At 47.1% G+C, this 14,197-nt stretch overlaps 1 protein-coding gene across 1 annotated transcript in view; it reads right to left on the bottom strand.

The window, feature by feature from the left end:
• The window catches only part of LOC140385809 (acetyl-coenzyme A synthetase, cytoplasmic-like), a 313,536-nt gene that overhangs the window by 84,620 nt on the left and 214,719 nt on the right, over window positions 1-14,197 (bottom strand). The gene's annotated exons all lie outside the window — the stretch shown is intronic.

Consider the following 14,197-nt stretch of genomic DNA (forward strand, 5'->3'; position numbering starts at 1 on the left):
TCCTTCCCATTGGAATAACAGAGCTCCCTTCCCACTGGGATAACAGAGCTCCCTTCCAACTGGAAATATAGAGCTCTCTTCCCACTAGAATAACAGAGCTCTCTTCCCACTGGAATAACAGCGATCTCTTCGCACTGGAATAACAGAGCTCTATTCCCAATGCAATAATATAACTCCCTTCCCACTGGAATAACAGAGCGTTCTTCCCACTGGAATAACAGAGCTCACATCCCTCTGCAAGAACAGAACTGTCTTCCAAATGGAATACCAGAACTTGCTACCCACTGCAATAACAGAGCTCTCTTCCCACTGGAATAACAGAGCTCTCTTGCACTGGAATAACAGTGCACTCTTCACACGGGAATAACAGCAATTTCTTCCCACTGGAATAACAGTCCTCGCTTCCCACTGGAATAACAGAGCTCCCTTCCCACTGGAATGACAGAGCCATCTTCCTACTGGAATACGTGAGCTACCTCCCCACTGGAATAACAGCGATCTCTTCTCACTGGAATAACAGAGCTCCTTCCCACTGGAACAACAGAGCTGCCTTCCCGCTGGAAATACAGTGCTCTCTCCTCACTGGAAGAACAGAACTGTCTTCCCACTGGAATAACAGAGCTCCGTTCTCACTGGAATAACAGCGATCTCTTCCCACTGGAATAACATTGATATCTTCCCACTGGGATAACAGAGTTCTCCTCTCACTGGAATAATAGCGATGTCTTCCCACTAAAAATAACAGAGCTCACTTCACACTGGAATAACAGAGCTCATTCCCACTGGTATAAGAGAGCTCCTAGCACTGGAATAACAGAGCTCTCTTCCCACTAGAATAACAGAGCACTCCCCCCACTGGAATAACAGAGCTCTCTTCCCACTGGAATAACAGAGCTCTGTTCCCATTAGAATAACAGAGCTCCATTCCACTGGAATAACAGAGCTCCCTTCACACTGGAATAACAGAGCTCTCTTCCCACTGGAATAACAGACCGCCTTCTCACTGGTATAAGAGAGCTCCTTTGCACTGGAATAACAGCGATCTCTGACCACTGGAATAACACAGCTCTCTTCCCACTGGAAATACAGAGCTCCTTCCCACGGGAATAACAGAGCTCTCTTCCCACTAGAATTACAGAGCACTCCCCCCACTGGAATAACAGAGCTCCCTTCCCACTGGAATATCAGAGCTCCATTCCCACTGGAATAACAGAACTCTCTTCCCACTGGAATAACAGCGATCTCTTCCCACTGGAATAACAGAGCACTCTTCCCACTGGAATAACAGCAATTTCTTCCCACTGGAATAACAGAGCTCCCTTCCCACTGGAATAACAGAGCCCTCTTCCTACTGGAATATTGGAGCTCTCTCCCCACTGGAATAACAGCAATCTCTTCTGACTGGAATAACAGAGCTCCTTCCCACTGGAATAACAGAGCTGCTTTCCCACTGGAAGAACAGAGCTCCCTTCCCACTGGAATAATAGTGCTCACTTTCCACTGGAATAACAGAGCTCTCTTCAACAATGGGATAACAGAGCTCTCTTCCCACTGGAATTTCAGAACTGTCTTACTACATCAAAAACTGAGTCCTCTTCCCACTGGAATACTGGAGCTCTCTCCCCACTGGAGTAACAGCGATCTCTTCCCACTGGAATAACAGAGCTCTCTTCCCACTGGAATAACAGAGCTCTCTTCCCACTGGATTAAAAGGGCTCACTTCCCATTGGTATAACAGGGGTCTCCTCCCACTGGAATGACAGAGCTCTCTTCCCACTGGAACAACATAGCTCTTTTCGCACTAGAATAACAAAGCTCCCTTCCCACTGGAATAACAGAGCTCCGTTCCCAGTGGAATAACCGAGCTCCTTCCCATTGGAATAACAGAGCTCCCTTTCCACTGGAATAACAGAGCTCCCTTCCCACTGGAAATATAGAGCTCTCTTCCCACTAGAATAACAGAGCTCTCTTCCCACTGGAATAACAGCGATCTCTTCCCACTGGAATAACAGAGCTCTATTCCCACTGCAATAACAGAGCTCCCTTCCCACTGGAATAACAGAGCGCTCTTCCCACTGGAATAACAGAGCTCACATCCCACTGCAAGAACAGAACTGACTTCCAAATGGAATAACAGAACTTGCTACCATCTGGAATAACAGAGCTCAATTCCCACAGGAATAACAGAACTGTCTTCCTACAGGAATAACAGAGCTCTCTTCTCACTGGAGTAACAGAGCTCTCTTCCCACTGGAATAACAGTGCACTCTTCCCACTGTAATAATCGAGATCCCTTCTTATTGGAATAACAGGAACTCTCTTCCAACTGGAATAACAGAGCTCTCTTCCCACAGGAATAACAGAGCTCTCTCCACACTGGAATAACAGAACTGTCTTCCCACTGGAAAAACAGAGCTCCCTTCCCACTGGAATAACAGAGCTCCCTTCACACTGGAAAAAGAGCGATCTCTTCCTATTGGAATAACAGATCTATCTTCCCACTGTAATAAAAGAACTGTCTTCCCATTGGAATAACAGAGCTCCCTTCAATGGAATAATAGAGCGCCCTTCCCACTGGAATAACAGAGCTCCCTTCTTATTGGAACAACAGGAACTCTCTTCCAACTGGGATATCAGTGCTCCCTTCCCACTGGAATAACAGAATTACCTGCAAACTGGAATAAAATATCTCTCTTCCCATTGGAATAACAGAGCTCTATTGCCACTGGAAAAACGGAGCTCTCGTCCCATTGGAAAAACAGAGGTCTCTTCGCACTAGAATAACAAAGATCCCTTCCCAGTGGAATAACAGAGCTCCTTCCCATTGAAATAACAGAGATCCCTTCCCACTGGAATAACAGAGCTCTCTTCCCACGAGAATGACAGAGCTCTCTTCCCACTGGAATAACAGCGATCTCTTCCCACTGGAATAATAGAGCTCTCTTCCCACCGCAATAACAGAGCTCTCTTCCCACCGGAATAACAGAGCTCTCTTCCCAATGGAATAACAGCTCTCTTCCCACTGTAATCACGGAGCTCCCTTCCCACCGTAATAACAGAGCTCTCTTCCGACCGGAATAACAGAGCTCTCTTCCCAATGGAATAACAGCTCTCTTCCAACTGGAATAACAGCTATCTTCCCACTGGAATAAGGGAGCTCCCTTCCTACCGCAATAACAGAGCTCTCTTCATACCGGAATAACAGAGCTCTCTTCCCAATGGAATAACAGCTCTCTTCCCACTGGAATAACGGAGCTCCCTTCCCACCGGAATAACAGAGCTCTCTTCACACAGGAATAACAAAGCTCTCTTCCCAATGGAATAACAGAGCTCCCTTCCCACTGGAGTAACAGAGCTCCCTTCCCACTGGAATAACAGTGATCAATTCCAGTGGAACAACAGAGCTCTCTTCACATTGGAATAACAGAGCTCTCTTCCCACTGGAAGTACAGAGCTCCCTCCCCACTGGAATAACAGAGCTCTATTCCCACTGGAATAACAGAACTCTCTTCCCACTGGAATAACAGAGCAGCCTTCCCACTGGAATAACAGTGATCACTTCCCACTGGAATTACAGAGCTCTCTTCCCACTGGAATAACAGAGCTCTCTCCCCACTGGAAAAACATAGCTCATTCCCGTGGAATAACAGAGCTCTCTTCGTACAAGAATAACAAAGCTTCCTTCCCACTGGAATAACAGAGCTCCCTTCCCACTGCAATAAAATAGCTCCCTTCCCACTGGAATGACAGAGCTCCCTTCCAGCTGGAATAACGGAGCTCTCTTCCTCAATGGGATAACAGAGCTCTCTTACCACTGGAATAACAGAGCTGCCTTCCCACTGGAAGAACAGAGCACCCTTCCCACTGGAATAAAAAAGCTCCTTTCACACTGGAATAACAGAGCTCTCTTCCTCACTGGGATAACAGAGCTCTCTTCCCACTGGAACAACAGAGTTGTCTTCAGACTGGAATAAGAGAGCTCTCTTCCCATGGAATAACAGAGCTCTCTTCATCACTGGGATAACAGAGCTCTCTTCCCATTGGAATAACAGAGTTCTCTTCGCACTGGAATAGCAGAACTTTCTTCTCACTGGAATAACAGAGCTCCCTCCCCACTGGAATAACAGAGCTCTATTCCCACTGGAATAACATAACTCTCTTCCCACTGGAATAACAGAGCTCCCTTCCCACTGGAATAACAGTGATTACTTCCCACTGAAATTACAGAACTGTCTTCCCACTGGACTAACAGAGCTCCCTGCACACTGGAATAACAGAGCTCCCTTCCCGCTGGAATAACAGAGCTCCTTTCTCACTGGAATTACAGAGCTCTCGTCCCACTGGAATAACAGAGCACTCTTCCCATTGGAATAGCAGGAACGCTCCACTCACTGGAATAACAGAGCTCTCTTACCACTGGAATAACTGAGCTCTCTTCCCACGGGAATAACGGAGCAACCTTCCCACCGGAATAACAGAGCTCTCTTCACACTGGAATAACTGAACTCTCTTCCCACTGGAATAAGAGAGCTCTCTTCCCACTGGAATAACAGAGCTCACTTCCCACTGGAATAAAAGGACTCTCTTCCCACAGGAATAACAGAGCTCTCTTCCCACAGGAATAACAAAGCTCCCTTCCCACTGGAATAACAGAGCTCCCTTCCCAGTGGAATAACAGAGCTCCTTCCCATTGGAATAACAGAGCTCCCTTTCCACTGGAATAACAGAGCTCCCTTCCCACTGGAAATATAGAGCTCTCTTCCCACTAGAATAACAGAGCTCTCTTCCCACTGGAATAACAGCGATCTCTTCCCACTGGAATAACAGAGCTCTATTCCCACTGCAATAACAGAGCTCCCTTCCCACTGGAATAACAGAGCGCTCTTCCCACTCGAATAACAGAGCTCACATCCCACTGCAAGAACAGAACTGTCTTCCAAATGGAATAACAGAACTTGCTACCACCTGAAATAACAGAGCTCTATTCCCACTGGAATAACAGAACTGTCTTCCTACAGGAATAACAGAGCTCTCTTCTCACTGGAGTAACAGAGCTCTCTTCCCACTGGAATAACAGTGCACTCTTCCCACTGTAATAATCGAGCTCCCTTCTTATTGGAATAACAGGAACTCTCTTCCAACTGGAATAACAGAGCTCTCTTCCCACAGGAATAACAGAGCTCGCTTCCCACTGGAATAAGAGAGCTCTCTCCACACTGGAATAACAGAGCTCCTTCCCATTGAAATAACAGAGCTCCCTTCCCACTGAAATAACAGAGATCCCTTCCCACTGGAATAACAGAGCTCTCTTCCCACTAGAATGACAGAGCTCTCTTCCCACTGGAATAACAGCGATCTCTTCCCACTGGAATAACAGAGCTCTCTTCCCACCGCAATAACAGAGCTCTCTTCCCACCAGAATAACAGAGCTCTCTTCCCAGTGGAATAACAGCTCTCTTCCCACTGTAATAACGGAGCTCCCTTCCCACCGTAATAACAGAGCTCTCTTCCCACCGGAATAACAGAGCTCTCTTCCCAATGGAATAACAGCTCTCTTCCAACTGGAATAACAGCTATCTTCCCACTGGAATAAGGGAGCTCCCTTCCCACCGCAATAACAGAGCTCTCTTCATACCGGAATAACCGAGCTCTCTTCCCAATGGAATAACAGCTCTCTTCCCACTGGAATAACGGAGCTCTCTTCACACAGGAATAACAAAGCTCTCTTCCCAATGGAATAACAGAGCTCCATTCCCACTGGAGTAACAGAGCTCCCTTCCCACTGGAATAACAGCGATCAATTCCAGTGGAACAACAGAGCTCTCTTCACATTGGAATAACAGAGCTGCTTTCCCACTGGAAGAACAGAGCTCCATTTCCACTGGAATAACAGAGCTCCCTTCCCAGTGGAATAACAGAGCTACTTCCCATTGGAATAACAGAGCTCCCTTCCCAGTGGAATAACAGAGCTACTTCCCATTGGAATAACAGAGCACTCTTCCCACTGGATTGAAAGGGCTCCCTTCCCACTGGAATAACAGAGCTCTATTCCCACTGGAATAACAGAGCTCGCATTCCACTGCAAGAACAGAACTGTCTTCCGACTGGAATAACAGAACTCACTTCCCACTGGGCTAACATAGCTCTCTTCCCACTGGAATAACAGAACTGTCTTCCTACAGGAATAACAGAGTCCTCTTCCCACTGGAATACTGGAGCTCTCTCCCCACTGGAATAACAGCGATCACTTCCCACTGGAATAACAGAGCTCTCTTCCCACTGGAATAACAGAGCTCTCTTCCCACTGGAATAAAAGGCCTCACTTCCCATTGGAATAACAGAGCTCTCTTCCCACTGGAATAACAGAGCTCTCTTCCCACTGGAACAACAGAGCTCTCTTCGCACTAGAATAACAAAGCTCCCTTCCCACTGGAATAACAGAGCTCCCTTCCCAGTGGAATAACAGAGCTCCTTCCCATCGGAATAACAGAGCTCCCTTCCCACTGGTATAACAGAGATCCCTTCCCACTGGAAATATAGAGCTCTCTTCGCACTAGAATAACAGAGCTCTCTTCCCACTGGAATAACAGTGATCTCTTCCCACTGGAATAACAGAGCTCTATTCCCACTGCAATAACGGAGCTCCCTTCCCACTGGAATAACAGAGCGTTCTTCCCACTGGAATAACAGAGCTTACATCCCACTGCAAGAACAGAACTGTCTTCCAAATGGAATAACAGAACTTGCTACCGACTGCAATAACAGAGCTCTCTTCCCACTGGAATAACAGAACTGTCTTCCTACAGGAATAACAGAGCTCTCTTCTCACTGGAATAACATAGCTCTCGTCCCACTGGAATAACAGTGCACTCTTCACACTGGAATAACAGCAAACATCTTCCCACTGGAATAACAGTCCTCGCTTCCCATTGGAATAACAGAGCTCCCTTCCCACTGGAATGACAGAGCCATCTTCCCACTGGAATACGTGAGCTCCCTCCCCACTGGAATAACAGCGATCTCTTCTCACTGGAATAACAGAGCTCCTTCCCACTGAATAACAGAGCTGCCTTCCCACTGGAATAACAGAACTCTCTTCCCACTAGAATAACAGCAATCTCTTCTGACTGGAATAACAGAGCTCCTTCCCACTGGAATAACAGAGCGGCTTTCCCACTGGAAGAACAGGGCTCCCTTCCCACTGGATTAACAGAGCTCCCTTCCCACTGGAATAACAGAGCTCGCTTCCTCACTGGGATAACAGAGCTCTCTTCCCACTGGAATAACAGTGTTCTCTTCCCACTGGAATAACAGAGCTCACTTTGCACTGGATAACAGATATCTCTCCCCTCTGGAAAAACCGAGCTCCCTTCCCACTGGAATAACAGAGCACTCTTCCCACTGGATTGAAAGGGCTCGCTTCCCACTGGAATAACAGACCTCTCTTCCCACTGGAATAACAGAGCTCGCTTTCCACTGCAAGAACAGAACTGTCTTACTTCTGAAATAACAGAACTCACTTCCCACTGGACTAACATAGCTCTCTTCCCACTGGAATAACAGAACTGTCTTCCTACAGGAATAACAGAGTCATCTTCCCACTGGAATGCTGGAGCTCTCTCCCCACTGGAATAGCAGCGATCTCTTCCCACTGGAATAACAGAGCTCCCTTCCCACTGGAATGACAGAGCCATCTTCCCACTGGAATACGTGAGCTCCCTCCCCACTGGAATAACAGCGATCTCTTCTCACTGGAATAACAGAGCTCCTTCCCACTGGAATAACAGAGCTGCCTTCCCACTGGAATAACAGAACTCTCTTCCTACTAGAATAACAGCAATCTCTTCTGACTGGAATAACAGAGCTCCTTCCCACTGGAATAACAGAGCGGCTTTCCCACTGGAATAACAGAGCTCCTTCCCACTGGAATGACAGAGCCATCTTCCCACTGGAATACGTGAGCTCCCTCCCCACTAGAATAACAGCAATCTCTTCTCACTGGAATAACAGAGCGCCTTCCCACTGGAACAACAGAGCTGCCTTCCCGCTGGAATTACAGTGCTCTCTCCTCACTGGAAGAACAGAACTGTCTTCCCACTGGAATAACAGAGCTCCGTTCTCACTGGAATAACAGCGATCTCTTCCCACTGGAATAACATTGATATCTTCCCACAGGGATAACAGAGTTCTCCTCTCACTGGAATAACAGCGATGTCTTCCCACTAAAAATAACAGAACTCACTTCACACTGGAATAACAGAGCTCAATCCCACTGGTATAAGAGAGCTCCTCGCACTGGAATAACAGAGCTCTCTTCCCATTGGAATAACAGAGCACTCCCCCCACTGGAATAACAGAGCTCTCTTCCCACTGGAATAACAGAGCTCTGTTCCCATTAGAATAACAGAGCTCCATTCCACTGGAATAACAGAGCTCCCTTCACACTGGTATAAGAGAGCTCCTTTGCACTGGAATAACAGCGATCTCTGACCACTGGAATAACACAGCTCTCTTCCCACTGGAATAACAGACCGCCTTCCCACTGGTATAAGAGAGCTCCTTTGCACTGGAATAACAGCGATCTCTGACCACTGGAATAACACAGCTCTCTTCCCACTGGAAATACAGAGCTCCTTCCCACGGGAATAACAGAGCTCTCTTCCCACTAGAATTACAGAGCACTCCCCCCACTGGAATAACAGAGCTCCCTTCCCACTGGAATAACAGATCTCCCTTCCCACTGGAATAACAGAACTCTCTTCCCACTGGAATAACAGCGATCTCTTCCCACTGGAATAACAGAGCACTCTTCCCACTGGAATAACAGCAATTTCTTCCCACTGGAATAACAGAGCTCCCTTCCCACTGGAATAACAGAGCCCTCTTCTTACTGGAATATTGGAGCTCTCTCCCCACTGGAATAACAGCAATCTCTTCTGACTGGAATAACAGAGCTCCTTCCCACTGGAATAACAGAGCTGCTTTCCCACTGGAAGAACAGAGCTCCCTTCCCACTGGAATAATAGGGCTCACTTTCCACTGGAATAACAGAGCTCTCTTCAACAATGGGATAACAGAGCTCTCTTCCCACTGGAATAACAAAACTGTCTTCCTACATCAAAAACTGAGTCCTCTTCCCACTGGAATACTGGAGCTCTCTCCCCACTGGAATAACAGCGATCTCTTCCCACTGGAATAACAGAGCTCTCTTCCCACTGGAATAACAGAGATCTCTTCCCACTGGAATAAAAGGGCTCACTTCCCATTGGTATAACAGGGGTCTCCTCCCACTGGAATGACAGAGCTCTCTTCCCACTGGAACAACAGAGCTCTTTTCGCACTAGAATAACAAAGCTCCCTTCCCACTGGAATAACGGAGCTCCCTTCCCACCGGAATAACAGAGCTCTCTTCACACAGGAATAACAAAGCTCTCTTCCCAATGGAATAACAGAGCTCCCTTCCCACTGGAGTAACAGAGCTCCCTTCCCACTGGAATAACAGTGATCAATTCCAGTGGAACAACAGAGCTCTCTTCACATTGGAATAACAGAGCTCTCTTCCCACTGGAAGTACAGAGCTCCCTCCCCACTGGAATAACAGAGCTCTATTCCCACTGGAATAACAGAACTCTCTTCCCACTGGAATAACAGAGCTGCCTTCCCACTGGAATAACAGTGATCACTTCCCACTGGAATTACAGAGCTCTCTTCCCGCTGGAATAACAGAGCTCTCTCCCCACTGGAAAAACATAGCTCATTCCCGTGGAATAACAGAGCTCTCTTCGTACAAGAATAACAAAGCTTCCTTCCCACAGGAATAACAGAGCTCCCTTCCCACTGCAATAAAATAGCTCCCTTCCCACTGGAATGACAGAGCTCCCTTCCAGCTGGAATAACGGAGCTCTCTTCCTCAATGGGATAAAGGAGCTCTCTTCCCACTGGAATAACAGAGCTGCCTTCCCACTGGAAGAACAGAGCTCCCTTCCCACTGGAATAAAAAAGCTCCTTTCACACTGGAATAACAGAGCTCTCTTCCTCACTGGGATAACAGAGCTCTCTTCCCACTGGAACAACAGAGTTATCTTCAGACTGGAATAAGAGAGCTCTCTTCCCATGGAATAACAGAGCTCTCTTCATCACTGGGATAACAGAGCTCTCTTCCCATTGGAATAACAGAGTTCTCTTCGCACTGGAATAGCAGAACTTTCTTCTCACTGGAATAACAGAGCTCCCTCCCCACTGGAATAACAGAGCTCTATTCCCACTGGAATAACATAACTCTCTTCCCACTGGAATAACAGGGCTCCCTTCCCACTGGAATAACAGTGATTACTTCCCACTGAAATTACAGAACTGTCTTCCCACTGGACTAACAGAGCTCCCTGCACACTGGAATAACAGAGCTCCCTTCCCGCTGGAATAACAGAGCTCCTTTCTCACTGGAATTACAGAGCTCTCGTCCCACTGGAATAACAGAGCACTCTTCCCATTGGAATAGCAGGAACGCTCCACTCACTGGAATAACAGAGCTCTCTTACCACTGGAATAACTGAGCTCTCTTCCCACGGGAATAACGGAGCACCCTTCCCACCGGAATAACAGAGCTCAATTCATACTGGAATAACTGAACTCTCTTCCCACTGGAATAAGAGAGCTCTCTTCCCACTGGAATAACAGAGCTCACTTCCCACTGGAATAAAAGGACTCTCTTCCCACAGGAATAACAGAGCTCTCTTCCCACAGGAATAACAAAGCTCCCTTCCCACTGGAATAACAGAGCTCCCTTCCCAGTGGAATAACAGAGCTCCTTCCCATTGGAATAACAGAGCTCCCTTTCCACTGGAATAACAGAGCTCCCTTCCCACTGGAAATATAGAGCTCTCTTCCCACTAGAATAACAGAGCTCCCTTCCCACTGGAATAACAGAGCGCTCTTCCCACTCGAATAACAGAGCTCACATCCCACTGCAAGAACAGAACTGTCTTCCAAATGGAATAACAGAACTTGCTACCATCTGGAATAACAGAGCTCTATTCCCACTGGAATAACAGAACTGTCTTCCTACAGGAATAACAGAGCTCTCTTCTCACTGGAGTAACAGAGCTCTCTTCCCACTGGAATAACAGGGCACTCTTCCCACTGTAATAATCGAGCTCCCTTCTTATTGGAATAACAGGAACTCTCTTCCAACTGGAATAACAGAGCTCTCTTCCCACAGGAATAACAGAGCTCGCTTCCCACTGGAATAAGAGAGCTCTCTCCACACTGGAATAACAGAACTGTCTTCCCACTGGAAAAACAGAGCTCCCTTCCCACTGGAATAACAGAGCTCCCTTCACACTGGAAAAAGAGCGATCTCTTCCTATTGGAATAACAGATCTATCTTCCCACTGTAATAAAAGAACTGTCTTCCCATTGGAATAACAGAGCTCCCTTCAATGGAATAATAGAGCGCCCTTCCCACTGGAATAACAGAGCTCCCTTCTTATTGGAACAACAGGAACTCTCTTCCAACTGGGATAACAGTGCTCCCTTCCCACTGGAATAACAGAATTACCTGCAAACTGGAATAAAATATCTCTCTTCCCATTGGAATAACAGAGCTCTATTGCCACTGGAAAAACGGAGCTCTCGTCCCATTGGAAAAACAGAGGTCTCTTCGCACTAGAATAACAAAGCTCCCTTCCCAGTGGAATAACAGAGCTCCTTCCCATTGAAATAACAGAGCTCCCTTCCCACTGAAATAACAGAGATCCCTTCCCACTGGAATAACAGAGCTCTCTTCCCACTAGAATGACAGAGCTCTCTTCCCACTGGAATAACAGCGATCTCTTCCCACTGGAATAACAGAGCTCTCTTCCCACCGCAATAACAGAGCTCTCTTCCCACCAGAATAACAGAGCTCTCTTCCCAATGGAATAACAGCTCTCTTCCCACTGTAATAACGGAGCTCCCTTCCCACCGTAATAACAGAGCTCTCTTCCCAATGGAATAACAGCTCTCTTCCAACTGGAATAACAGCTATCTTCCCACTGGAATATGGGAGCTCCCTTCCCACCGCAATAACAGAGCTCTCTTCATACCGGAATAACAGAGCTCTCTTCCCAATGGAATAACAGCTCTCTTCCCACTGGAATAACGGAGCTCTCTTCACACAGGAATAACAAAGCTCTCTTCCCAATGGAATAACAGAGCTCCATTCCCACTGGAGTAACAGAGCTCCCTTCCCACTGGAATAACAGAGCTCCCTTCCCAGTGGAATAACAGAGCTACTTCCCATTGGAATAACAGAGCTCCCTTCCCAGTGGAATAACAGAGCTACTTCCCATTGGAATAACAGAGCACTCTTCCCACTGGATTGAAAGGGCTCTATTCCCACTGGAATAACAGAGCTCGCATTCCACTGCAAGAACAGAACTGTCTTCCGACTGGAATAACAGAACTCACTTCCCACTGGACTAACATAGCTCTCTTCCCACTGGAAATACAGAGCTCCTTCCCACGGGAATAACAGAGCTCTCTTCCCACTAGAATTACAGAGCACTCCCCCCACTGGAATAACAGAGCTCCCTTCCCACTGGAATAACAGATCTCCCTCCCCACTGGAATAACAGAACTTTCTTCCCACTGGAATAACAGCGATCTCTTCCCACTGGAATAACAGAGCACTCCTCCCACTGGAATAACAGCAATGTCTTCCCACTGGAATAACAGAGCTCCCTTCCCACTGGAATAACAGAGCCCTCTTCCTACTGGAATATTGGAGCTCTCTCCCCACTGTAATAACAGCAATCTCTTCTGACTGGAATAACAGAGCTCCTTCCCACTGGAATCACAGAGCTGCTTTCCCACTGGAAGAACAGAGCTCCCTTCCCACTGGAATAATAGGGCTCACTTTCCACTGGAATAACAGAGCTCTCTTCAACAATGGGATAACAGAGCTCTCTTCCCACTGGAATAACAGAACTGTCTTCCTACATCAAAAACTGAGTCCTCTTCCCACTGGAATACTGGAGCTCTCGCCCCACTGGAATAACAGCGATCTCTTCCCACTGGAATAACAGAGCTCTCTTCCCACTGGAATAACAGAGCTCTTTTCGCACTAGAATAACAAAGCTCCCTTCCCACTGGAATAACAGAGCTCCCTTCCCAGTGGAATAACAGAGCTCCTTCCCATTGGAATAACAGAGCTCCCTTTCCACTGGAATAACAGAGCTCCCTTCCCACTGGAAATATAGAGCTCTCTTCCCACTAGAATAACAGAGCTCTCTTCCCACTGGAATAACAGCGATCTCTTCCCACTGGAATAACAGAGCTCTATTCCCACTGCAATAACAGAGCTCCCTTCCCACTGGAATAACAGAACGCTCTTCCCACTGGAATAACAGAGCTCACATCCCACTGCAAGAACAGAACTGTCTTCCAAATGGAATAACAGAACTTGCTACCATCTGGAATAACAGAGCTCTATTCCCACTGGAATAACAGAACTGTCTTCCTACAGGAATAACAGGGCTCTCTTCTCACTGGAGTAACAGAGCTCTCTTCCCACTGGAATAACAGTGCACTCTTCCCACTGTAATAATCGAGATCCCTTCTTATTGGAATAACAGGAACTCTCTTCCAACTGGAATAACAGAGCTCTCTTCCCCAGGAATAACAGAGTTCGCTTCCCACTGGAATAAGAGAGCTCTCTCCACACTGGAATAACAGAACTGTCTTCCCACTGGAAAAACAGAGCTCCCTTCCCACTGGAATAACAGAGCTCCCTTCACACTGGAAAAAGAGCGATCTCTTCCAATTGGAATAACAGATCTATCTTCCCACTGTAATAAAAGAACTGTCTTCCCATTGGAATAACAGAGCTCCCTTCAATGGAATAATAGAGCGCCCTTCTCACTGGAATAACAGAGCTCCCTTCTTATTGGAACAACAGGAACTCTCTTCCAACTGGGATATCAGTGCTGCCTTCCCACTGGAATAACAGAATTACCTGCAAACTGGAATAAAATATCTCTCTTCCCATTGGAATAACAGAGCTCTATTGCCACTGGAAAAACGGAGCTCTCGTCCCATTGGAAAAACAGAGGTCTCTTCGCACTAGAATAACAAAGCTCGCTTCCCAGTGGAATAACAGAGCTCCTTCCCATTGAAATAACAGAGCTCCCTTCCCACTGAAATAACAGAGATCCCTTCC

The sequence above is a fragment of the Scyliorhinus torazame genome, chromosome 11 (genome assembly GCF_047496885.1).
Source record: "Scyliorhinus torazame isolate Kashiwa2021f chromosome 11, sScyTor2.1, whole genome shotgun sequence".
Classification (NCBI taxonomy): Eukaryota; Metazoa; Chordata; class Chondrichthyes; order Carcharhiniformes; family Scyliorhinidae; genus Scyliorhinus; species Scyliorhinus torazame.